Source organism: Camarhynchus parvulus, chromosome 5 (assembly GCF_901933205.1).
Source record: "Camarhynchus parvulus chromosome 5, STF_HiC, whole genome shotgun sequence".
Classification (NCBI taxonomy): Eukaryota; Metazoa; Chordata; class Aves; order Passeriformes; family Thraupidae; genus Camarhynchus; species Camarhynchus parvulus.
In genome coordinates this window covers 21,600,816-21,625,371 of record NC_044575.1, presented here as the reverse complement: position 1 = coordinate 21,625,371, position 24,556 = coordinate 21,600,816, and the positions used below count along the sequence as shown (strand labels likewise).

At 43.5% G+C, this 24,556-nt stretch overlaps 1 protein-coding gene across 2 annotated transcripts in view; it reads right to left on the bottom strand.

The window, feature by feature from the left end:
* Positions 1-3,501, bottom strand: part of TSPAN18 (tetraspanin 18) — a 129,629-nt gene extending 126,128 nt beyond the window's left edge. For both annotated transcript variants that reach the window (XM_030950309.1, XM_030950315.1), the window contains exon 1: positions 3,275-3,501. The gene's annotated coding sequence lies outside the window, so the exon portion shown is untranslated. The remainder of the gene's footprint in view (positions 1-3,274) is intronic.
* Positions 3,502-24,556: the final 21,055 nt, after the last annotated feature.

Below are 24,556 nucleotides of genomic sequence, written 5' to 3'. Positions count from 1 at the left end.
GGACTGAGGCTGACTTGGTACTAGGGCAAGATCAGTTATTTTTAAAAATGTAGTCATAAAATTAATGGTCCTTGTGAACCCTTCACCAGGCACTAATTAATCAGCCTTCCGTTTTTACAAGTGAGAGTACATGAATGCCAGGAATATGCAGTGATTTTGCCAAGTGGGCAGTAGGATTAGATTTATTAGAATTTAGGGCTCCTAACCTGTGATCCAAACTTGATTGCACCTCTGTCAGTTGCTTCAAGTGTGAGTTTTCTTTATCTGAAGATGAAAATCCTTTCATTGGCTAGGCATTCATTAGTCAGAACAACTGCTATACAAATAATGCTATTTTGCAGCTTTAAAATGTGGATTTTTGTAGACCACCATGGAACACAGGTTGGAACTATGGGAGTCACTTATATGACTGATTCCTGCTACAAATGTTTTAAACAACATTGTGAGTTATTAGCTGCTGTTTCCTATCAGGAAGAGATAAACTATGGATTTATAAATGTTGGAGCCAATATCACCCCTGATTTTACTGGACTGATTTCAATGAAACAATGCCAAGGACACATGCTCTTTAGCTAAGTAGCCCTTAGCCACCTACCGCATTTAACTTATTGTACATACATCACAAAAGCTTACAAAGCCAGAGGAAAGAACCATCTTCTTGATTTCTGTATTCTGAGCTACCCTCAGTGAAGGACTCAGAATCCAGATTCTGTTTGAAAGATTATCAAGATTAGTCCTGTAGACCTACAGTCCACTAAAAGGTTGAATCCACCAAGCCCTTGAAACCTGAGAATTGTTGAAAGCCTGGCAAAGGCTCTAAAGCATCCTGCACTTCACTCTTGATGTAACCAGGCCCTCTATGCAACATTTCATGCCATGTTTTGGCACTTTCTGATCCTCCTGGCTGTGATACCAAATTGCAGATGGGGCTGTGAAAGTTAAAGTCTTTAAGAAGAAATTGTTATCTGGATTTTCCTGAAATCCTGTACGGCTGAGTCAAGACTAGGGAATTTAGAGGGAAACAGGAGTTTGCCCAAACCACTTCTGCAGCACTGCTTTTAAGATGATTCCAGTTGCTCTAGAAGAGGTGCAGAGTGGAACAAGTGGCGCAAGCCCTCAGGTTAGCTCCTTCTGTGCAGTATACAACCCAGTCTGTACATTTCTATCTTCCTCCTTTTCAGTGCATCTCACTCTCCTGCTTTCATCTCCACTTCTCTAGGCTCATTTTCTCTCAGTATCTCCAGCCCTGTTGTGTTCTCTGAAGCTCTTTAACTCTTTACTTTCCCCTGTGTATCCCTGTGATAACCCTCCCTCATAATCAGGTCTCTATGTTGTCTTCCAGATAGTCTCATTTTGGTTCTACAGGTAAAGACACAAAGCAGAGAGATAGTAGAGGAATGGGGGTCACAAAAAGTCAGAAGAGATTTTCCTCTTTGAACTGACAAATGGGGGCAAATCCCTCTGTTGCAAACAAAAATAATGACATGCTAGAAAGGATGAGAATGGGAACTCTGCCTTTCTTGGAACCAGCCACTGAAATTAAGCAATAGTTTTGGGAAGCCCAGGGTATTGGTAGAGCAGCTGGTCTCCTTCCAACTGGGATTTGCCATGTTTCAGGGCTATAATCAAGCAAATAGAGAATTTGCCAACCAAGGCTTTATTCCACATGCCAGGGAGCAGCCATCCCTTCACCTGAGCTAGAAATGTCTTCACTAATGTGCAGCATGTGCACAAGCCACTAAAGAGCCTTCACCCTTCATCAGTCAGACAAGTGCAGTTGTGTGTGCAGCAGGACGAGCAGAGGCAAGGGGACGGCAAGCTATTAAGAATGAAGCCTAATGGCCCCTTGAGAACCCTGGGAGGGGGGAAATAAAATAAAATTAAAGAAACCCTTCACCTGAATTTTAATCATACCCAAGGGAAGACATGAGATTTAATACAAAACATTACACAGCTGCTTTGCTACACGAGATTAACTTCATGTAACAGGATGAATAAAAATATTCCCACTCCAACTTTCTGAAGCGTTCTGCCCTGAGGCAGTGAGAGAAATGGCACAGAATGCAGAATGAGGCAGTGGGATGAGCTAGAGATGCTTTTAAGCTCTGTGCAAGTCACCCATCCAAAGCTGGGCTCTGACACAAATCTCCTTCAGCATCTCAAATTAATAATTCATCCTTAGCTGGGCGATCATTACAAGATCTCTTTCTGTAGACAGACAGTCAGAGAGAACAAATGTAAGAGTTAATGCTGGCTGGCAATACTGTGAACCTCTGAGAGCAACAGGCTATGACAGCACTGCTTAAGTTGTCCCAGTGCTGTGCTGAGTGCCTGGGCATCTGCTAAAGACTGTAAATGTGCACGGATGAGGACTGACCCACTTCTGCAATTGCAAGCTGGAAAGCCTCCCAGATGCACACATGACGTTTTGGCAGCACAGAGAGAGAGAAGTTCAAGGAAATGAGGAAAAGAGTTCAGAAGAGAGCGTGAACAAAAATACACAAACAGAAAAGCATCTACTTCTAAACTCTTTGTTATCAGTCATCAAAGATCAGTTGCTGTCAAGGTCAGTAGAGACTTTTGTGATAGAAATGAAACAACTTCCTTCAGCCACCAATAGAAGCTGTAGGTTCACATCACAGCCTGTCAGAGTCAGCAGGGACTTGGTCACAAATTGATTTACAAGAACATCAGTTGGAGATATAACCTTTTTACTTTCCAAGCTGTAGAGTAAATGCATGTCCCTTGACAAGTAACTTTTCCTGGTAACCCATCAACCATTTATGAACCAAGAGTGGTATTTGCTTAGTGCTCAGCATGACAGGCAGTGTGCATTTCACAAAATACACCTCCTTCCATAATCAACAATTTAGAAAATTAACTATTTACTGTCCTTGCTAAAAATTATCAGAAGCATCCAGCTGATAATTGTGCACATTTTGTACTCATCCTTTGGGGATAGCAGTCCCATTAGATCCTGGAAATCAATGAGCTTCTACCTTTGACTAGGCCTTGGAAAATAAATCCAGATCTCAACAACTGCTATGAGTCAAACGTGATTTTCTTCTTTTGTGCCAGATAAGAATTCACAACTTGACCATGATGCCAGTCACAGAAATAAGAAAACACAGAGTTGCCTAGGACAGCAGTGTGCTCAGGGACACCATGGTGCCTGCTTAGTCTCTGTGGGAGCTCTGCAAAGGCAGGCTGGTTGTGGCTGTGGATGCTCAGACAGAAGTCAGTGTTATTCAGAGCAGATGCAGTAGTCACCTACCTGATCTCTCTCAGGTGTCTGGCAGTAGTGGTTGTAGCCATCCCAGTTCCCCCGTGCTCACCTCTTCAGCCTGCAATTTTGGTTGCACTCATTCCTGCTACTTTTCTCTTGCCTGTGGAAACAGCAGATTTACACCAGTCCCTCATCTTGGGGGCTGAAAAATTCAACTTTCTGTTTGCTGTGGAGAAGCCTGGAGTCACCCCCAGGCACTGGTGAGGCTCTGCAGCTGGAGGTGTTCTGAGTGAGATGTAAATCAAGATACTTGGTCATAAAGCAGCAAGTGACAAGTCTTGGAGGGAAAAAAAGGTGTTATCTTTAGTAACCAGGCCAAATGCCAGCTCCAGCTAAGATAACAGACATTCTACTGACTTCCTGCAATTTTCCTTCAGTGAAATATTATCCTCTTTACTTCCTGCCAGAGTGTCATTTAACACTGCTTTGCTGGTCTACTGTGATTTGCTCAAAGAAAACCGCATTTCAGTGAAGACTAAAGCAACTCCACTACATTAGAGATGTGCCCAAACTCTGTGATTCTGAATGAGATTTATATACATATTCAAGAAGCTACATGGGTTCAGTAGTTCAGTATAATTTTGGTCAGTGAATTTAGCAATAATCCTTTATTACAGGAACAAAGCAACAAATCAGTCACGTACATGAATGACATGAGCATTCTTGTTTGTATCTGGAGAGTATATGTCACTAAAATAATTTTCTCAGAACAATGGTAAGACTCTCTTCCTGTAGCACTCTGATCTCACATTCTAGCAACCATTGATCCTATCACCTGGAAACAACTGCTGCTCCTAGAGACAGCACTGAAGTGCCCTCCAAACAGGAGGTACCAGCCTGATGCTGCTGCCTTGTTTGGACATGATGATCTTAAAAGGCTTTTCCATCTTAAGCAATTCTATGATTCTGTGATAAATACTGGCCTGCTACATACAGCTACATTTGCTGCACATATTGAAGTGTTCAACACCAGGTGGGATGGGGCTTTGAGCAACCTGGTCTAGTGGGAGGCATCCCTGCCCATGGCAGCAGGGTTGGAATGAGATGATCTTTAATGTCCCTTCCAACCCAAACCATTCTATGATTCTATAACACTGCAGTTTTGTCTCAACAATGCCTTGCAGGCACCATTAGGTGACACAAATGCTTTGTCATAACATATTACTTGAATTCAAGATAAAACTACAGCAAAGCAATTTATTGCTACCTGTATATTTGCACTGGAATATGCCAGTGTACCTGAGGAAGATGTAGCAGCTCCCAAAGCAGGCAGGAGGAAATGTTGTTGCTCTGTTCACAATAGGTTTCCTCATCAATCAGGCGTGTTCATTAAAGCTTGTTTCCTTTAGCAGGATGACTATAACGGGCAGTTGTAGAGGAGGAAAAGGAGTACAGACTTGTGACATGCCATTTTCCAGGATTTGTCCTGAAGAATAATTTTATCCACCACTTTAATGAGGCTGAGTCCTCAGGAATGGGTGACCAACATCTTCACATTCAAGTGTGATAGTACAATAACAAGGCAGCCTCTCAACACGTGTGAGGCCATGTCTTTCACAGGAGCATTAGGTACTGAGCACAAATCACAGGCCAAGTAGGAAAGGCAGAGCTATTCACTGCAATTTGGGTACTGTCAGAGCCTCAGGATCCATAAGGTCAGAACTGCTATAGCTAATAGGCAATTTCTCCATCAAGTGTCACGCTGTTCACATGTTCCTGCTTTGCCCTTTCCTCCTGGGGTGTTGATGGTGCTGTTGATGAAGGTGGGACTACAGCCAGCTGTTCTCTGACATGAGGTGTGCCAGGCAGTGGGATACTGCCCTCAGCTCCAGAAGCTGTCAAAACCATCATGGATTTATATTCTGTGGAAGTAATTAGGGACTCCCCGTTGCTTCTCCACTCGCCTCCCATTTGTAGGGCAATCACATCAGACAAGAGCTGTGCTCAGTGAACACTGCCAGCCTCCCCTGAAGCCAGTGGGGACTATTAAGAAAGGTTACTGGGGCAGATGGAATATTCCCCACTAGAATGCACACGCAGAGCTATAGATTTTGCCTTTGAACATAGCCTGTGGCAATTTCCAGCAGATAAATGAAAGATGCTATTCTCATTTGTTTGGGTTTTTAAATAATGATTTGCATCACTTGTTGCTTTTAGTCATACTAATCCCATCTCCAGCCTGTGGTAGAGACAAATTATTTTGTTCTTCCCTATTTGCCTGATTTTTTTCCATTTACTTCCTCACTCTTCACAACTAGTGCAGGCATACAGAGCCTTTGTGCTAAGGGAGTCTGGAAGGGGAGCTGCTGCTGCTCCCCAGACTCCTTTTGTTAAGGTTTGCAAGGGGAAGGGACTGGCCCTGAAATGCCTAAGGAGCATTCTTCAGCCAGCTTTGGTCCTTTCCTCATGACCAAAACTGGACTAGCAGTTCAGAGGCTCAACCTGAGCTCATTTTATCCTCCTGCATCAGGCAAAGGCCTTTGTAATGCAGTGAGTCTCTGCGGTCTTGGGCTTCCCACTGTTACGTGAGGCTCACTGGGGGATAAGACCCATGAGTTTTGCCAGGATGAAAAGCCAAGCTCGTGCAGTTTCCTGTCTAATAGCAGATCCCTCCAGCAGAGTCCTTGCCCTCCCCCTCGGGTGAACTGCCACTGACCCAGCGAATTCAATTAGGATGGTTCTTCCTTTATCAAACAAACCCCACATGGCCCAAACCAAACATGGTGCATTTGAAAACAAATGGGTTGAAACAGACCTAATCTAGTCAGACCCTGTCCTTTCTCTGTGCTTGTTCCCTCCAGTTCAGCCTGCCCACAAACACAATCAGGGCATCGTTAGGATCCCATCTGGTCCTCAAGGGAGTGGGGAGCCTGACACCCTGCAGAGCAGAGCATATCACTGATTTGGGCCTGCATCAAACAGACCATTACAGGGGCTCCACAGTGCTTTTGGGGCCAGTTTTCTCACTGTCTCCACTGCTGAGCTCTAAAGGAAAGGGGAAGAATGCCTCAGCTGAAATCCTAGGAAGAAAGCTTGTGCAACCTTGACTCATTCCATTTTCCCCATGCACAGTGGTGATGCAGTATACTGTCACATGCAGTCTGGACAAACTCCACTACCTAAAGCACTTATGTAAATCACCAGAGCAGAAAGCACAGCACCTTGACTGGAAGGCTCTGAATCACTTCAGCACTCCATATGTGAAGATTTTTCCTTTATATCACAGGGAAGTTGTCAGTGCTTCCATTTCTGAGGGCCCACTGGTCAGCTACATCTGTCCTAGGATGCATGTCAGCAAAAAGAAATCCCACATCAAAGTGGCAGTCCCCATCTGACTTGTTCAGAAGAAGAACCCAGCTGTGATGAGGAGAAGGGAGTTTTCTTTGGTGGCAGATTGGCACAGACACAGATGCTGCCTCCGTTACAGCCATCATAAACAGCACAGACCTGTTTGGGAACCCTCCTCTAACACCAAGCATTGAATCGAGGTTGTCAGAAATTCCCTGATACCTATTCAGACACATCTCCCATGCTCCACCTTCTCTTAGCCAGAAGAGACCAGGCACAATCCCAGCTAGCTGACAGGACATGGACGCAGAGGGAAGCTGGGAGCTGTCCCTACCCAGCAGTCCCCAGCAGAGATGCCCTTTTTCTTGGGACACAGATGGAGAACAGCTTTAGTCAGGCAGCACATATTGGGCAGCCTTCCTTGGGTGGCTCCCAGGCAAAGCCTGGCAGAAGAGAATCAGAGCCAGTGCAGGTGTGAGAGGGCTAAAAGAGCGCTGCCATCAGATCTGGGGAATGGTGATTTGCCTGAAGACAGCTCTTGGGTGGTACACTGAGGACACGTTCCAGAGTTAGGCTGTAGGACCAGTGACATACAGAGGAGTTTCAAATCAGGGCTGAGCAACTAGGTAGCCATCGAGGCTGCAGAGACACTAAGAAAAAAAATCTATCTTTCTTAGCACAGCCCATCCCAAAAACTTCCTCCATGTGGCCATTCACTGAGCTGGACACTTGAGCCGTCTCCTGTGGCAATGCCCACTGAGGGCAGTCTCTCTGACCTACTGGGCAGTCCTCCTCATTCAGCCCTCTCCCACCTGGAGGCAATCTTACAGCAGGAAGGAGGCAAACCAGGGGCTGCTATTAATTCCAGGAAGAGTCAAGGCAGTGAACATCTTCCCTTTATACAGCCTTTATATATCTGTTTTCATGTATAAAACATGCCTTAGGTGAGTCTTACAAAACTGAACAGAGAAATCCTGTGCAGCTAGGCTAGAAATCTTAGCAGAATATATTTGAAGAAACTGCTGAGAAACATAAATTAGAAGTTATCACGTTTTCTATTCCAGGCTGTCTAAAAGGCATAACATTCATATCCCTGTGTGGCAGATGCGAATTGTCCCACTGGAATCAGTAGCCAGCACTCCAAACTTCTGAGATGAACCATTATTTTGAAGCACTTCCTTTGCCCCAAAAGCCCTTGACAGGTTTTCCATATTCTCTTAAATAGATGTTCACATTTTATTTTTTTTTCCCTCTGTCAGACTTCCCAAAGATGAAAAAGGGCAAAAACCAAACAGAAATTTCTGTTGCACTACCCAACCCCATCATAAGTAAGGAACAACTGGAAATTATGGCAAAGCTAGATGCTTCCCCAGGGACAGGGTAATCCCTAGGAGTACTTATGGGCAGAATTCCACCCACTGCTGCTTCTTTTTCCCCACAAACACAACATTCCCTACAGAGCACACACACAGGAGTGCAGCTGCCTCACTGAGGACAAACTAAAATATAGCTGAGGAGACCTCTGGAAAGGCCTTTCAGAAAGCTGAAGAAAGCAGTACTATCAGTAGTACAAGCGCACCAGCACAACTGAATTCACTGGAAAAATATATTGATCTGGCTCTTTGGATTCTGAGATTTGAAAAACTCACAAGAATGCTTGAAGCTGCTCATTTGCATTTTGTTTCCCAGAATGCAGTTCCAACTCATGTATTTCCCACAGGCACCAACATCAAAGCTGTAGAAACAAGCTATCTTTGCATAAAAGTTTTCTTTTTAATTAAACATTATAAACTAAGGCCAGAAATTTCTTCTTCTTTCACAGCTGGAGAAAGCATAAAGGAGAAGTGTGGGTAGAGGAACAGAACCCATCAGTCACTGTACAGAGAGAGATTGCTGGGCCGTGGATGCTTACAATTGGTTTCTCACTGCTTGGCTCATTTGTGAAACATATGGCAAGGTATGGAAAGCTCACCTATAGCCCAAAGGTCACTGTGCCACCTGCAGACCCCAGACAACATGCAGCCTTGCACAAATACACATGGAAGTAATTAGGCAGGCAAGGGAGCTGGGATTTGAAGCGGAACCCCCTCAAGTCTGCTGCATTAATCCTTCCAGTTGAGTTGGAGAAGAAATCTGAATTCCCAGGGGTCTGATTGCTGCAGCTTGTAGCTCAGGGTGGAAAAAAAAGTAATTTACTACTTCCTTGCCACAAACATGCCATTACGTTTTTTGGGTTTGGATGGAAGAAGAGCATAAGGGAGCTACAAAGGGGCCAGGTTCACTTCCCTCATTATCTGCACAGTCACAGCTCAGCAGGCTGCTTTCTTAGTGCTGCTCTGCCATGAGCTTTCAATTTAGGAACTACATTTGGATTTTGTGAATTTTCAGCTGAAGATGACAAGCTTTTTGGGACTAGAGTGGTAGACCCCAATGAGTGGATATGGGGATGCAGAATGACAGGAAGCTTGGATTCAGTCTTGTCTTTATAGTGCTGCATCCTCTGGAAGTCTTAAACTGTGGATTGTGCCACCTTCCCTGCATTACACTGATAAAACTAATGTCCTCTTACCCCAAAGATCTTATCTTATAGCTGAAGCACCAGCCAAGAGATAAGACTGACAGGGATACAGCATGACAAGGAAATCATGGTGGTTACAGGGACGTGATAGGTTTGGAGGGGTGGATTGAAAACAGGCTAAAAGGAAGTGGTATTGAAGAAGGGTAAGAGGATAACCATACCCACCAGGGATCCAAGGTTCAGATGTCAGTAAATCTTCAATCTTCTTCTTCAGTATATCCAAACACCTGTGTTCATCCTACACATCTGCTAACAGGCAATTTGGGAAAAGTTTGCCAGTCATCATTCCCTTCATGATACTGCATATTCCTCTTGTCTCCACCCTACTTCGCTTCCCTGGATTTATCATCTCTTGCACACAGCTTCCTGTGCTTTTACTCTCAAAGGTTCACTGCTCAGGCCACTTCTCACACAAAATGATGACTCCACATAATGAAAATATCACCTAGCAACCAGCAAGGGTGGCTCTGGTGTGGTTAGTGGATGGAGAAAAAAACCCACACAAAAACCTCATGACCAAGACATCACTTCAGTCCCAGGACCAGCTTCTTCAGTTTCTTCACTGAAAGAGTGAAGATGAGCCTGAACAAGAGCAGATGAAGCTGTTGTTTTAATGTTTGGTATTTTTTGCCTTCCACTACCAAAATTAATAATTAAATTTAAATTTTAATTGTCAATAAATTAATTTCCCAAAGTTATTGAATCATACAACCATTTGGTTGGGACAGGACCTTAAAGAAGATCATCTACTTCCAACCTCCATTCAATTGGGCAGAGACACTGGCGGATGCATTCTCAGCTGACTGCTGGCAAGGGGCACATCGTGCTCATGTCACTTCATCAAGTTGTTCACATACACTTAGTGAGTGATAAACAAGCCACTGCATTCATCTTTGTGCCTCTTTTACTAAGTGAACATATATCATAAGTGCAGCCATCTACGATGTTTCTATTTCATCATCCCCCTAGAGGTTTTCTATCTAATTTTAAACCAACTGTTTACATTTTCTGGATTGTATCAAATAAACAGACACCACTATATGGAAGCTAAGGATACAGGAAGAGGCAGGGATGGGGAGCACTCTCTCTTCTCATCTATTCCTGGAACACAAATATTGGGCCTGCAATTCCAAGTACAATTGTCTCTGTTCTTGTGGAATTGTATGGGTAAATTTTCAAGCATCGCACAGAGCTGTGTCTGCTTTTTCAAAAAGCCGGTTGAACATATGGGGAGGAGTTCTGAGTGAACAGCAAGAATGTATCTATGCTTCCTTGCTGCTGCTGCTGCTGCTTGGCCAAGGATTTCCAGGCAGTTTTCATGATGCAGCCATTCTTCTATGGGGTCAAGATTACTTCCTTTTCATGGTGCTTATCAGGGAGGAAAAGGCTTGGTGCCTGCTGTTCCTGCTGAATCTTCCAACTCTGCATTTTCTACCCATCCCTCAATGGAGGTAAAAAAACCAAACTCCATTTGACAAAATGTTCTGCCTCCTGGTGAGAGACAAGAAAGCAAAATATGCTGGGGCAGCATCAAAGTTAGAACTATGGGAGCTGCTAGGAGAAAATTAAGGTACAAGGGTACAAGCTACCCAGCAAATCCCCTTACAGAATAAGAACTGAGAAGCTGATCCTAAGTTTTAATCTTGGACTACCATCCTCAGCTGCTTGTTGTTTTTTTTTTCCCCCTACATTTGAAAATAAAGATAAAACCCTAAAACTGCTCTGGAAAGCTTTTACTTTGCATATAGTTGCCAAAATCATGTGTTGCACAAAGTGAAAAAAAATAATTGTGTGGGGACAATGGACCTAAACCTTTCTCTTGCTGATTCAAGCAGCAGAGCACAGCACACTCAGTTCCATAACCCAGACTAAGCCTTTTGCTGAATGTCCCCAGACTGCCATTTCAGGGACTGTTTGCAGAAAGTTAATGCCATGTCAGCATGCCCATGTGGGAAATGGCAAACATTTAGGCACTGGGAATACAGAAATGCATGTGTCCAGAGGCGGCCTTAACAGACTTCCATTTTCACTGAAAGCAGTGCTTTTCAAGCCCAAATGTAATTCACCATTAGAAAGCAAGATAACTGCAATTCAGTGCTGCTTAATTTCTGTGTGAGCTGCATGGATGTGTCTTAATTCTGTCCTAACACAAAGGTCCGACATTTGAGGAACAAGTTTTCCCCAGAAAGGGATTTTCCATTCTACCTGGAAAGATGCCATCTCCCTGGTGGAAAACAAAATTCTCTAGCTAAGGGTCAAGCTCATGGCCCATGTAAGAGCATGGTGTTTTTCCTGCATTATCAGTCCAATACAATACCAGATAATCCTGGAAAAGCAGAGCGGATGCACAGTTCTCAAAGAAAGACACCTCATATATGGGTCTCTGACTGCCATGGTTAAGCCAGATATATCTGACCATCTAGTTTAGGGATTTAAAGCACCTTACCAGGGTGATTTGAAGCCAAATCCTCCCTCATTCTTGGTAGAACATTTTTCACAGGCAGTTCCATTTTTGTGGAGCCATCAGGAAATACAACAAGGCGGTGCCTGTTTTCTCCACACACTTTCTCCACTTCACTCAAAGGGGAGAAATGCAGCTCGGAATCACTTCCCATCAGCGTGAAGAAAGAGCTCTAAGTGGTTAATCATACCCAGCCAGGCTGGTGCCTCAGTGACAGCAGACAGCAGAATGGCTGAGATGGGGTCTGAACAAGCCACTCCACCTCCTCTTCAGTCACTTCTTAGCCCTTGTGTGTTACAATCATTATCAAAGTAGCTGGAGTCATTACTGCAATGCTGATTTGTACTCCAGGGTCTGGGCATGTGCCTGAATCTTGCTTACTCTGGGGTGCTGAGGAACAAGATAAGCTGTCCAGTCTTTATCAAGATGCCTGGTGCCATTTCTTAGCAAACAGCAAAGATTTCCACTGTTAAAAAGCCCATCTTAGAACAAATGTAATTTCAGCCTGGGCACAAAAAAAGCACATGGGATTTCTTCTGGAGGAAGACTCCATTAGAGCAAAATAGATATGGGGACATTTTCTAGTGACCCATCACCAAGGATTATGTATAACACAGAGAGAAAAACTTGGAAAGTACATTTTGACCCCATGACCAAAATTTTGTATGAACTCAATTCCTATTTGGGTTGAGAAAAAGCTGAAAAGCCTAGTTGTGATCTAAGGCATGCTTTTAAACTCAGGTTTTAGCCAGGGCTGTTTTTCCTGTCTCTGATAAATCGATGTCTTAGCCCTTCCTTTTAGGCCAGGGAAAGGAAGGTGTGGCAGTTTGCAAGCCTTTTTTTAGGGTTTGGTGAAACAATTGTAAGTCAATTAGTCACTACAGCTTAATGAGTGTCTATCAGCTGCCCTGCTCACAGAGAATGCCTTTATTTAATACACAGATATAATAGCTAACCCGCTGAGTCTTTTTATTGTTGATGGAAATAAGGACCTGCCTTTAAACTCCTTTCTTCTGGTGACTACAGTTATCTGTGCCATATTTTCCCCTTTCTAAATAAATCTCTTTCAAAAGCAAACATTCACAAAGAGGAATTCAGCCAAGTAAAGCAGCAGCCTGAGGCTCTGGAAACATCTAACCATGGAACATACCACAACAGTGGCTGTTGCCATCTGCTGTAGCAGAGAGCTGAGGTGTACAGCTCTATCCTCTCCCAGGCTGTAGGCGTCCCTGGGCTGGCTTCCACACCTGCAGGGCTCTGGGCAGCACCTGCTTTGCATTTGCATGTGACCAGGCTGCTGTGTTCCCCAGGAATCCTGGGCATTGGATGGTTGCCACCAGGAGGGTACAAGGGGGCTTGGTGTGATGGGGGGGTGGCAGAGGTGAGTTCCTAGACTATTTAGGCCAAGCACTCATCTGGGTTTTGCAGCTTCTTGAACATGTTCACCAAGAACAAGCTTGTATCTCTCAGCACAGCAAAACATTATTAGTAGGAATAAAAGGTACAAAGTTTAGAAGGCAATAGGTAGCAGGAGGTAACACTGCATTCAGGGTTTCTCAGCCCTTCTCACATTTGCCTAGATTCTACACTATCAAGGAGCTTAAACCTTAAGTAGGATAATTTTTTGAAAATATTACAGCAGAAGATGAATCACTCAACTTTATTAAACTTTAATGACTCTTTTGATTGCTCTGACTGAGATGACAGGACTAATTCCACTGTATTTACAAGACTGCTTTAAAATCATATCAATAATTTCAACATTAGACTGCTGATTTTCTCCTTGTTGAACACTTGGCCAGCAATCCAGAGCCTTTGTGTTTGCAGGCTGGCTTATGGAAAATGAGATGGCATCATGCCACAGTCCAGGGAAGCATCATCACCCAGATGAGAATGATTTATTCAAGAAATGAAAGTCAGCACTGCTAGTTAGTAGACCTTCAGCTGGAGAAGGAGCCCTTTACAGCCCTCTCCCATGTAAAACAGTTTGGAAACACTGTGGAATTTGGTGCACAGGCATTTTCTTTGCACAAAGGAGAAAATCCCACTCATTTTCATTTTGCCAGATGGCTTTGCACATTCTGCTACTGGACCTGTAGTGGCAATTTCATCACATTGAAGGGATTTACAGATGGGATAAGGGGAGTTGTTTATCTCTGAGTCTCTCTAGTTATGCTTGCCCCAGTTGTGGGTTGTGAAGAACTGAGATTGCCTGTGTCGTATGTCACACTCTTTCCTCTGGCAGCAGTCAAAGCTCTTGTCATGGAGTATTACATTACACAAGATAAAACCTCACGGGCCACTTCGAGTGGTTACTGACTCTTTTTTGTTCCATTTCAAACCTTGAGTTACTGAGGTCAAATACAGTGACCCTAGCCTTCATTTGGCATCAAAGGGAGGGATACAGCCTTTATGCACTGTGGGAACTGCAGCTTCAAAGGACATGGCATCAATGCATACAGGAAAGTGCCTCCAGCACTCATTCATTACTAGCAGGGGAAGGCAGGATTTTCCTAGAGGTTCCCTGTGGGCCCAGACACAGAGCACACCCCCAGCAGAACGTTGCTCTGGCTGAGGCCTGCAGAGGCTGTAGGGGAAGGGCTCTTTTGTAAACCTTTCAGACAGGCAATTCCTTTAGGATGTGGGGGATTCCTAGGAGGCACATGAGAGGACACACATGAGACTTCTGATATCCCAGATCTTTACAGGTGCACTCTAAAATAATCTTAAGTATCACCATGGAGGAATTCCTAAGATATCTGCCACCCACTCACTACACTGAGTCAAGGGCAGCAGTCAGACATGTTTATCTTCCTTTGAAAATCTTTCACATTGGCTGCAGCTGAAGGCACATGGCAAAAAAAAAAATTGCTTTAGCAGATGATTCTGACTTTGTAGGTCTGGCTGCAGTCCACATTGCCTGGACTTCACCTTTCAAATTACACCAAGCCAGAGGTACAAGCCTGGTCACCAGACAACACTTGCACTTAATATAGCATGTTTGTCCTATAAACATGCTCCTGCCTCCATTCTCTAACAGCTGGGTCAGCCTTTGGATCTCTGAGTTTTTCAAAACTGAAAAGAAGCTGCTGCCAGCAGACCTCAAAGTGGCACAAATTTACATAGTTGCTGGGGCTATGAGCATACTGTAGTGCTTTTCCTCTAGTTCAATCGGGGGAAAATGTACTATTTTAAAGGATTTTCTTAATATTCTCTCCTTCCTTTCTCTCTCATACCATAGTTCTTTGTTTTGTGACATTTCTGTTTTCTGTTAAATTATACAGTATATTTCTCTAAAAGTTGCTGAGATGGCCTAGCTTTAAACATAGATATCTTAATGCAGAGAGAAACTCCTGTGACTGTGGGACCTCTCCTGGAAGCTGCATGTCTGAATAAATGCAGCTGCCCATTTAATACAGAAAGTATCTCAATAAAATATAAAGCAAAGATTTAAAAAAATCCAAGCCCTGCAGAAGAGCTCTCCCATCCTAGCAGCACCAAAGTAAATGTCTTTTCCAACTCATTCAACTATGTTCAAAATTCTTCAGCAGCAACTTGAAGATGACAGACCTCTTACCAAATTCAAATGCTCATTTCAAGTACAGCTGTGCACCTCTGCATCCCCTCAGTCACTTCCTGGGAAGGGTTAAAACTCCTCTTGCTCTGGTGTGAAAGGATTGGTCTGATAGCAGCAGATCTAAGGGATACTCACAGACTCCTCAGGAACTGTGATTTGGAGACGCCCTGTTACTTGCTTAGAACATCCCTGTGGTGTATCATGGAATTTTTTTTGCATATAGCATAATCATCAGTGAAATATAACAGAATAGCAGAATATGTCACTGTTCTGAGAAGGGCAAAGAGCAGAAAAAGGGAAATAAAGCTATAGCAGGGTAGTTTATCACAGATGCCTTGTTTTGAGAGGGCTAAAGAGGGCCCAAACTCAATACTTTAGAATATATCCCACTAAACACTATCACTACCTAAAAGCAGCTCTTTCCATCTCTACTGCACTACCAAAAATTACTTGGCAGAATGTTCTTTTTTAACTCTCCAAGCCTTTGTCCAAAGGCTGCTTCAAACAATGGCAGTTCACAAGGATGTGGAACAAACAACCACAATTCCTTTCTGAGTGCTTGCTATGGTGGGAACAAATAGGGAGGGCTCAAAGGAAACCCTGCCTGCAAATAGCACAGGTGAGGGAAGAGCTGGCACGGAAAGGCTTTGCAATTCCATGCCAACATTCTTTGCTCTGCAGTGGAAAGGAGGGAATCTTCTCAGCTGGGACTGGGGCTAAAAAGGGAAGCTCTTTTAGGTTTAAGTATGAGGCAATGTGAGGATTTTCATGCCTATTTAGAGGACACCAAAGGTTGTAGGGGAAAGGGGAGATAAAGACAGCCTCTTCCAAAGAAGTGCTGTCTAAAATTTCTCTGCTTGGAGTAAAGTCAAAACTTGAGGTGGGTAAATCCTAAGCAACAAGAGCAGAAACTTGCAGCCTACAGAAATTCCTGTAACAATGCCTTGGGATCACATAAACAAGGTTATTAATAGCAGCCTGCCTCTCCAGCAGCCCTCAAAGGCTGCTTCCTCCCATTCTTCTATCTGCACCAATTCAAGGCAGAGAAACCCTGGCTTGCGAAAACCTCACTTGCTCTCTTGTTGTTTTTATCTTTCCCCCCACTGTATTTCCTGCCAAGAGTGCAGGTCAGAAAGGCCGGAAATCTCTTTGTACCTCTGTGCCTGCCATGGTGTGCCCAGGGACCGTGCCTCAGAGGGAGCCCAGCTGCACTCTGGGGCAAGGCTCTGTGGGGAGGAGAGTGCTGGACAAGTGGACAGGGAAGAGGAATGTGCCTGGGCACTCGTGGCTGTTCAACACCAGCAGCCCAGACTAACACAAGTGAGAGTGGGAGCTGGGACACAGACTGCTTTTCCAACTGCTCCAGAAAGGCCAGCATTCCTGCCTCACAGCCACAGCACACATGGAGGACTTGACCTTGCCTTTCCTGAGCTTTCCCAGTCCATGTCACGGCAGAAATCCCCAAAACACTGTTTTTTTCTTATGGCTTCACAAATCCCAGGCATCTCTTTAGTGATTTTGCTAGCAAAAGGCAGAATTTTATGCACCCCTGGGGTTTTCTGAGGAGCTGACAACCTCTGAGAAAATGAAGTATCTTATACTTTTCAATCATTTTTTCTGTTCTGTTGTTATAAAGGCTGCAGCCATACTTTGTCTAAAAGTTAATTTTCTCAATTTCTAGAGTTACAAAAGGGCTGGGGAATAAAGTGAAAAAAATTGCAGAAACTCTAGGATTAACACACAACGCCAGCAAATGTACCTACCACAGAGAACACAGAAGCAGTCAGACTCACATTTGCACACACAGCAAAGAAGAAACCATTATTAATACTGCAAAACCACAAAAGGTCAGGCCAAATTTATCTACATCTACAGACAAAATATTCAATAAGACTTGCTCTTCCTGGGTGCTGATTTATTCAGATGATGTTAACAAACAGAGAACAAACTGAAATACTGCACCCATTTGACCTGATAGCTTCTCCAAATTCAAGCCAAGCAAGGTGTCAAAATAAATGCTTCCCCCAGGATTAGACTACAAATAAAACAGAGAAGTGGGCATATGCTCCCTGCCACTCTCCTTCCATATACTATCTAGGCTATTTGGAGTATCAAGCTCTAGTGTGATGTACAGGTTGTTTTAAACTCACAAGAAAACTCATAGCACAAAAAAAGCCTCTTCCAGTACACATACAGACACAAGAGCTGCTGTTGTCTTTTTCACCAGTACCTCAGCAAAATACATTTAAGGACTCTGTTCTAAAATCTGTATCACTTTGCATAATGAAACACCTTTTGCATAGATTTTACATGGTCCTCAAGGACTCAATCTTCCTTTCCTCAGCCTCAGTAAGCCCTTCTGAGTTGAAACCACCAGTGTGGGTCTTTAGCTTTCTTTTGGAGGCCCTGACATATTTCAAGTGAAGGCAGGGTAATAGAGAGAACTCCTTTCCCAGACCAGAGTTCTGGCTCCTTTGTTACTTTTGAAAATCCATCTGCATTATTCAATGACAATGTAGTGCACAAGAATGTCTGTTGAGCAGGGTGCCTGCTGTGGCTGTGTGTGAAATGATACAGTCCTACTATCTGCAGAATAGAAGAGCTGACATTACTTCTGTTGCTAAAGAGCATTCAGCTGAGGAGCTGGTGCTGTTTGGCTGTCTGTCATGACCACCAGCAGGATATCAATGCCCCATGGGCATGGGGACACCCAGCCCACACCTTGCATGATGGCCTTGGAGCTGAAAAAATGAGAGCACAGCACTCTGAGGCGTCAAAGCTGTGAATAAGCTTGGGTTCAGGAGGAGCACAGCCACAGCATTCAGGGCTACTGGTAAGTGAATAAACAGGGGAACTCACAGTGCTCTGCCGCAGAGACCTGTGGGGTCAGAACTCAGGAGTGACTCTTTGCCTCCTTCTTCACAAAGCCACAGACATGCCTCAGCAGCTTTGCTGAAAGCTGAGCAATGTGTAAGCACAGAAGGGAATTTTACAGATTGAGTAACAGGAAGCCAAAAGCAGTACATTTATGATCAGAAAATATTTTGACCATCATACTATTAGCTGTTGGGATTGACTCCTACAATTATCACAGAAGTCAACAGATTGAGAGTACTCAGAACAGGATGCTTCCATGGATAATGGGACATGCAAGGTTATTGTAAGCAGCAGAAAATGGATAAAGACGTTCTAATCCTATAAACCAAGCTATAATTGCTTACAGGAAAATGGAAATTGCCCTGCCCTAGTCATGATTGGTGACCCTACATTTTCTGCATTCTTCTTTGAATCTCTGCTTTTGGGTACTCTCTGAGAGAGGCTTATTTTCACATACATGTATCTTATTTTTATATCTCACTCTGGGTAGTTATTGCATGGTCCTCCACAATCCCTGCTTTCTGTCTGCATGAATGGCAAAAAGACAGGAAGATTTGATTGTAGGGAAAGCAGGGAGCTGCAAGGGACTGAACTTTTTAAGGAGAAATATTCCTGGATTTTTTTCACTTTTCCTTTTTCCCCAACTCTTGTACTGCCAAGAGAAGCTGGGAGAGAACAGGGAGCAAGTATGTTGGAACAGGGACTAGACCAGTCGTGATGCCAATCTGCAGTTGGGCTTAATCCTGTCAAACTGCAATCAAGAAGATACACAGCTAAACAAACAGGCCAGAACCTCTCTCCTGTTAAACATCCAAAACTCAAAGGAGTGCTCTCTAGGCAGCACTAATGATAAAATCATGGAAGAGCTCAGGGTGTGCAGGAGCAGCCCACAGATCTGCAGTGAGTGTTCTCTGCAGACAGCGTTACTGACGGCAACCAACAGCGAGAACAGGCACGCTGATGGCACTCTTCCAGCAAAACCTTATCAACACTCTGCTGCTGTACACAGCTAATTATACCATACTTAAATGCCACAGGGAGAGGGCTGCTCTATCAGGAAATGCACAGAAACATATGCTGCCATATGGAGGAGATAGTCTTCCCTGGGACCAATCTCTGTGTGTATAAGGCCTCACAGCCCTATTATATTATTGTTTATAAAGCAAGTCCCCAAGAAAGTAAGCAGGAAAAGGGAAAAGCAAAAAAAAAAAAAAAAAAGTGGCAAAACATTTCTGTTCAGCTTTTGGTACAAGAACAGCAGCAAGTGGGAAGGAAGGTTATCCCTTCTCTCTAGAAGGAATAATAAAGCTTTATGAACATGATGAACATGTTGCTGAGTCCTGTTCCCTAAACAGGAACTTTGCTTTGTTGCTAAAAAGCATTGAGCTGATATATCCTATTTAGGAAATTCAACCTAACTGAGAACCTATATGCCACTTAAAGTGCACTTGAAATGCAGCAAGGCAAAATTAAAATGCAATTGTACCAAACTAAATGCCTTGATTTCTAGTAGTGTGTTTGTAACTAGCAAATAAATCCTAATTAGAAATAATCAACATCATTCTCACCAGAACCCATTTTGATTTTTGTCCTCAAGGAGCAATAGCAAATGTTCAGTGAGGCTGATTTTATTTGCAGATGAAGTGTCTCTGTCCATCTTCTGCTCTCCTCCAGACAGGAGAAAACAAAGGGAATCTTTTGTTACTTGCCTACACACTCTTACTAACCTCATACTTGGATGGCTGGTGTGACTATCAGTTGTCAGCAGTCATTTACATCAGGTGCAAAGTGACTGTAAGGTGATGCTAAGTAAGAATGGTAGCAGCTTGCATCGATGTAAAAATCACAAGGTGTGAAATCATGAAGCTGTCCCACTCTTCATCTCTGCTTGCAGTCCCAGGGAAGAGTTTGCCTTTTACCTTTGAGCCTGGTAAATTATATCTTCAACGTTGCTGAGTCTTGATGCTTTTAACACTCAAATCTCTCAGTTCTCTGCACCAGTGAGGAATCAATATGTCACTGTTAACTGGTGCAGCACAAAATGTGAGCAGTAGAATAAATCCAGTTTCATTACACACATGCAACTTAGTTTGAGGCCCTTCTCATATGCCCTTTTTCCCATGTCTTGCATCCACTTCATATGCAATGTTCCATCAATCAGGATGAAATGGATTAAGAAACCTCTCAAAGTTGTAATGTGTAAAGCAGTAGTTACCAACAAGAAGCACTTAAATCAGCCAGTGATAGAAGGGCTGAGTGGGATGTCAACAGGAGCTAGTGCTCAATCTTTCTTGTTTCTCATTCTAATTCTTGCCCTGGGCCTATCACAAGAAATGTGTGTGATCCAGTTCCACTGGAGGGTGTAAAGACAGCAAACAATGACAGAGGCAGCTGAGAGAATCAGACAAGAGAGTCACTATGGAAATGTGATTCACATGGAAAGTGTGTGACAATTTCAGCCCTGAGTAAAGGGAATGAGGCAAGACTCTTTCTGAATACCACGTCAAAAAAAAAAACCAAAAAAAAAAAAAAAAAAACCCCACAAAAATCTTAGTGCCCTGAGAAGTCTTCCTGAAGAACCTTTAAAAGAAAAGGACTCTTTTTCTAAAAACACTCAGTCAGGACTGGATGTTTCTGCAGAGTTTCCACTGACTCTCTATAAAGACCAAGTTATTCCTTGCCCTATCTCAGTCCTGTCTCTGCTAATGGGAACACTAATCCCTGTCTAACAGGCGTCTTGTAAGATTTAATATCTGCAGAAAAAATTAAACTGGTAAAATGTGTAACCAGACACTGAAGTGTTACTCTGTTCTGCTCTTGATGGAAGGGATTTAAGCATTTCAATTATTGTCTCCAGCACAACCTACCTTTTGTTCATGGATGGATGCACTAATGAGCAAAGCTGGACATAAGCTCTCAGATAGAACAGTTTTCCATTAGAAAAATGCCAGTTTAACAGAATCAAACTATTTCATGGGAATGTACTTGCTTAATTGAATTTTCTGGCAGAAATCTGCCTGCTTCCTCACAGGTTCTCCAGTCTACCTGATCAGTGGGCAGAACTGAGAGCCTGGCAAACCTAGCTCCAGCTGGGATATTAAAGATTTTCCTGGCAGGAAGCCTGGAAGCCTAGGAGCCCTGATTGAGCTAGAGCAACCAGAACTGCTAGGATCCCAGCTGTGTAGCAGCAGCCCTGACAGGAAACTCATGGCAACTTTGAGCCTCTTGGACAAGTCTGCTTCATAAACAAACCAACCAACCAAACAAACAAAAAAACAAACCTCAAAGAAAGGCATTTGGATGGCATATTTCAAGTTGAGCCACTGGAAGTTACAGCTTTTGATCTAATGGAAGACAAACAGTTTTGCTGTTTGACATTTTCCCAGGGTGGGATTCTGGCTGCAGACAGATCCACAGTGAAACCTCTGTCTTTCTTTCCCTGTTGGTTCGTGTTAATGCCTTGATGGGAGAGAGGAAACAAGACCAATTCAGCAGGAGGAGTGAAAGTGCCTCTAAACCTGTTTGTGCTCATAGCAGCCTATCTGGGCTTCTTTCAAGGACAGGTGGTAAGGGAAGGCCACACTGATCTTCTTAGAGATTTTTTTGCTGCTCAGTCCACTGGTGTTGATAGATTATGTGAAGAACCAAAGCAGAAAGCCAAAAGACACCAATTACCTTAAAAAAAATCCAAAGTGATAAGCAGCCAACTGGCCAGCCAAGCATCAGACAACATCAGACAGCCAATATAACAGAGATAGAGCCATACTCCCTAGTGACCTCCTGAGGGAGTCAGGAGGCCAGCAGAGAGGGTTCTGCAGATGCAGGTGTATGTCTTGATAGACCTGGTATGCACTGCGCTCCTCTGACCCTACTTCAATTCTTTCCTCTTTTCCTTGACTTCTAGTGGAGTTTGCATCAGACTCTCAGCTGCTGGAGCCATCAAATGTACACGTTCCCTTCTCTCTACAAGTTTCTAGAGCTGTTAATCCAGCTGCTCCCACAAGTATTCAAGCTGTGTAAAGGGCAGATGAAGAAGAGACAGTAGGAGGAGAGCAAGAAGTTCATAAAGAGCAACTATCAAGCACTACAAATGAAAAATGCAACTCAATAAATAACTGAAAAGGCCATGCTTCCTGGTGTGTGTCTGATCTCAGCTCTCAAGCTCTGAAGCCTGTACTTTCATTCTATTTATAAAGAAAAAGTCATTTTAAAAGCCTCAAAGCTTTTTTCTAAGTTTCTTCTTTTAGAGGGCAAATTGTCTGCTGACAATTTCAATCTGTGACCCCTTAAAAATGCACATCTTCCTGCCAAGATACCCAAAGCTCTGTGTAGACTTGGAAGACTCAGTGCCAAAAGAACCTCCCTTCTTCTCCTCACAAATACACAGTTAAAATTAAAATATTACTAAAAACATTGGTGGTAGCTCTGACTACACATGTGGAGTGGAGTGGAGAGATGAATGGAGAATCAGAAGGTCATGTTGATTCTCCACTTCTGACTTCAAGTTTTGTTTAAAAATAATTGCTAATGACTTGCTAGTACAGCTAATTACAAAGAGCTCAAGAGGGTGAGAATTTTGCAAAGAATATTCTTGTCTTTAGAAGATTAAAACATGTAATGTTTTCTAGAGTCTATTGAGAAGAGGGTTAACCCAGAACACCCTCACAAGGCATGCAAAGCTTTTTTGGAAAGTCCTTTTTTCACAGAATTTTGTTTTAATTTCCAAATTGAAGCAGCTCTTGTTGCTAATATACCTTTATACACTTCAATAAAGTACATCCACATGAAGAGCTCCTGCCAGTGCTGTCTTGAAGAACAGGACACTAGAATGAATAATAACAGAAAATGCAGGGGGACAGGCACACTTACAGAGTTCTGGAGAGAAGGGATGCAAGACACAGTGAGGCAAATTTGCCTCTAGTGCTTTTTTTTCATCTCTCTCCCTTTCACACTCTCTGACTCTTTAGCAAGTGCTGCCTGTGACTGTGTTTTTGAACTTCCCACAAAGGGAAGCTGGGGCTCTGCTTCAGGCAGGGGAGCTGCCGAAGAGAGCAGTGTTGACCAGGCATGGATGACATCAGACTCTGGGGAGAAAGAATGACAGCAAGAGGAACAGGAAGCTGAGGATTCAGAAGCAGATGGCATCCTCTTTCTTTCACCTCTTCTTTTTGCCCTGCTCCCACTGGGACACTTTGATAGTGTGGGACCGTAGTTCAGTCCAAATAGTCACTGCTAAGGTAAACACCCTTTCACTACCCTACTGTCATAGCAAAAACCCCATTCCTCTCTCCACCCTTTTCTAGCTGTAAGAACAGTGGCAGTCTATGTGATAGCAAAAGCTTCTGGAGGATGCAGACTAGGAAATACATGCAGGAATGTGGAAGTGAGGAGAGAAACTGAGGTGTGCAGTACCTGGAGGCTGTGTTCAGAGCAGCCTGACATGCTGCTGTGCATCAGGCTACCTCAAAGCAGGTGCTGGCTTTTTTCTTAAAAATTACAATGAGAAGCAAGAGAATCTAAAGAACGCCACAAAATACTTAGAATACCATGGCAGAGCAGAGTTGAGTTACCTTTCAAAGAGAATTCAAAAGCTGTCATAGACTTAGAGGCAGTGTCTGAGGAATAGCTTGGTCAGACTGAGAGTCCCAAACCTCACCTTCAACAGAGCCCAGCTCAACCCAGACCCAGACTTTTTGCTGAGCAAAAAGCATAATGTCGTGTTAATAATGAATAGCCCTGTGTCTCCTGTACTTAACACTGGAGCTTTGAGCGGATCCACAGCACTTTATGAATTATCTATTGCAGCTGATTCAAGGCCCACTGGGAGTGTTCTTGCAGCAAGCATCTTGCTCAGCTGTAATGGAATCATACCATTAATGCAATTTCAATTAGACATACATTATAGCACACAGGTGCCTAAGCAAACAGTCTGCAGGAAGCCTTCCCCAGGGACTCATATCCTAGGGAAAAGGTGTGTAAGTGGGACACTTTCCAAGGGATCCCACAGTGGCACTGTAAAGACACTAAAGAAATAAGCAAGCCACCAAGGTAAAGCAGGAGGAGAAATGTGTCTGTAAGGCAAAAAAATGAATGGTCTTCACTTGCTGGTAGCTAATTCCAAACTTCCACCTTTTCAGTTATTAGGTGAAGGACTCTCCCATGTTTCATTGAGTAATCTCCAAGAACCAAAACCTGGCAGCATTCTTATCAGCCTCTGAGTTTGTACTTGTGTGCCCTTATAGGAAATCCTCATCTCCTTTGGAAATCACGTAACTCTCATTTATGGAACAAATATTTAGAGGTCCTTTGGTCTGGCTGAGACTTTGAGCCAGCTGGGTTCCTGGAGAAGAAAGAGATGCTCACCATCTACATACTTACTCCTGGATTAAGAGACTCCCAGAGAGCTGGCACCAGCAGTAGGTGGCTGCACCTCTTGCCAGCTCTCTAGCCAAACAAAACCTTTGGTGTATTACAAGCAGTGCTAGTCTC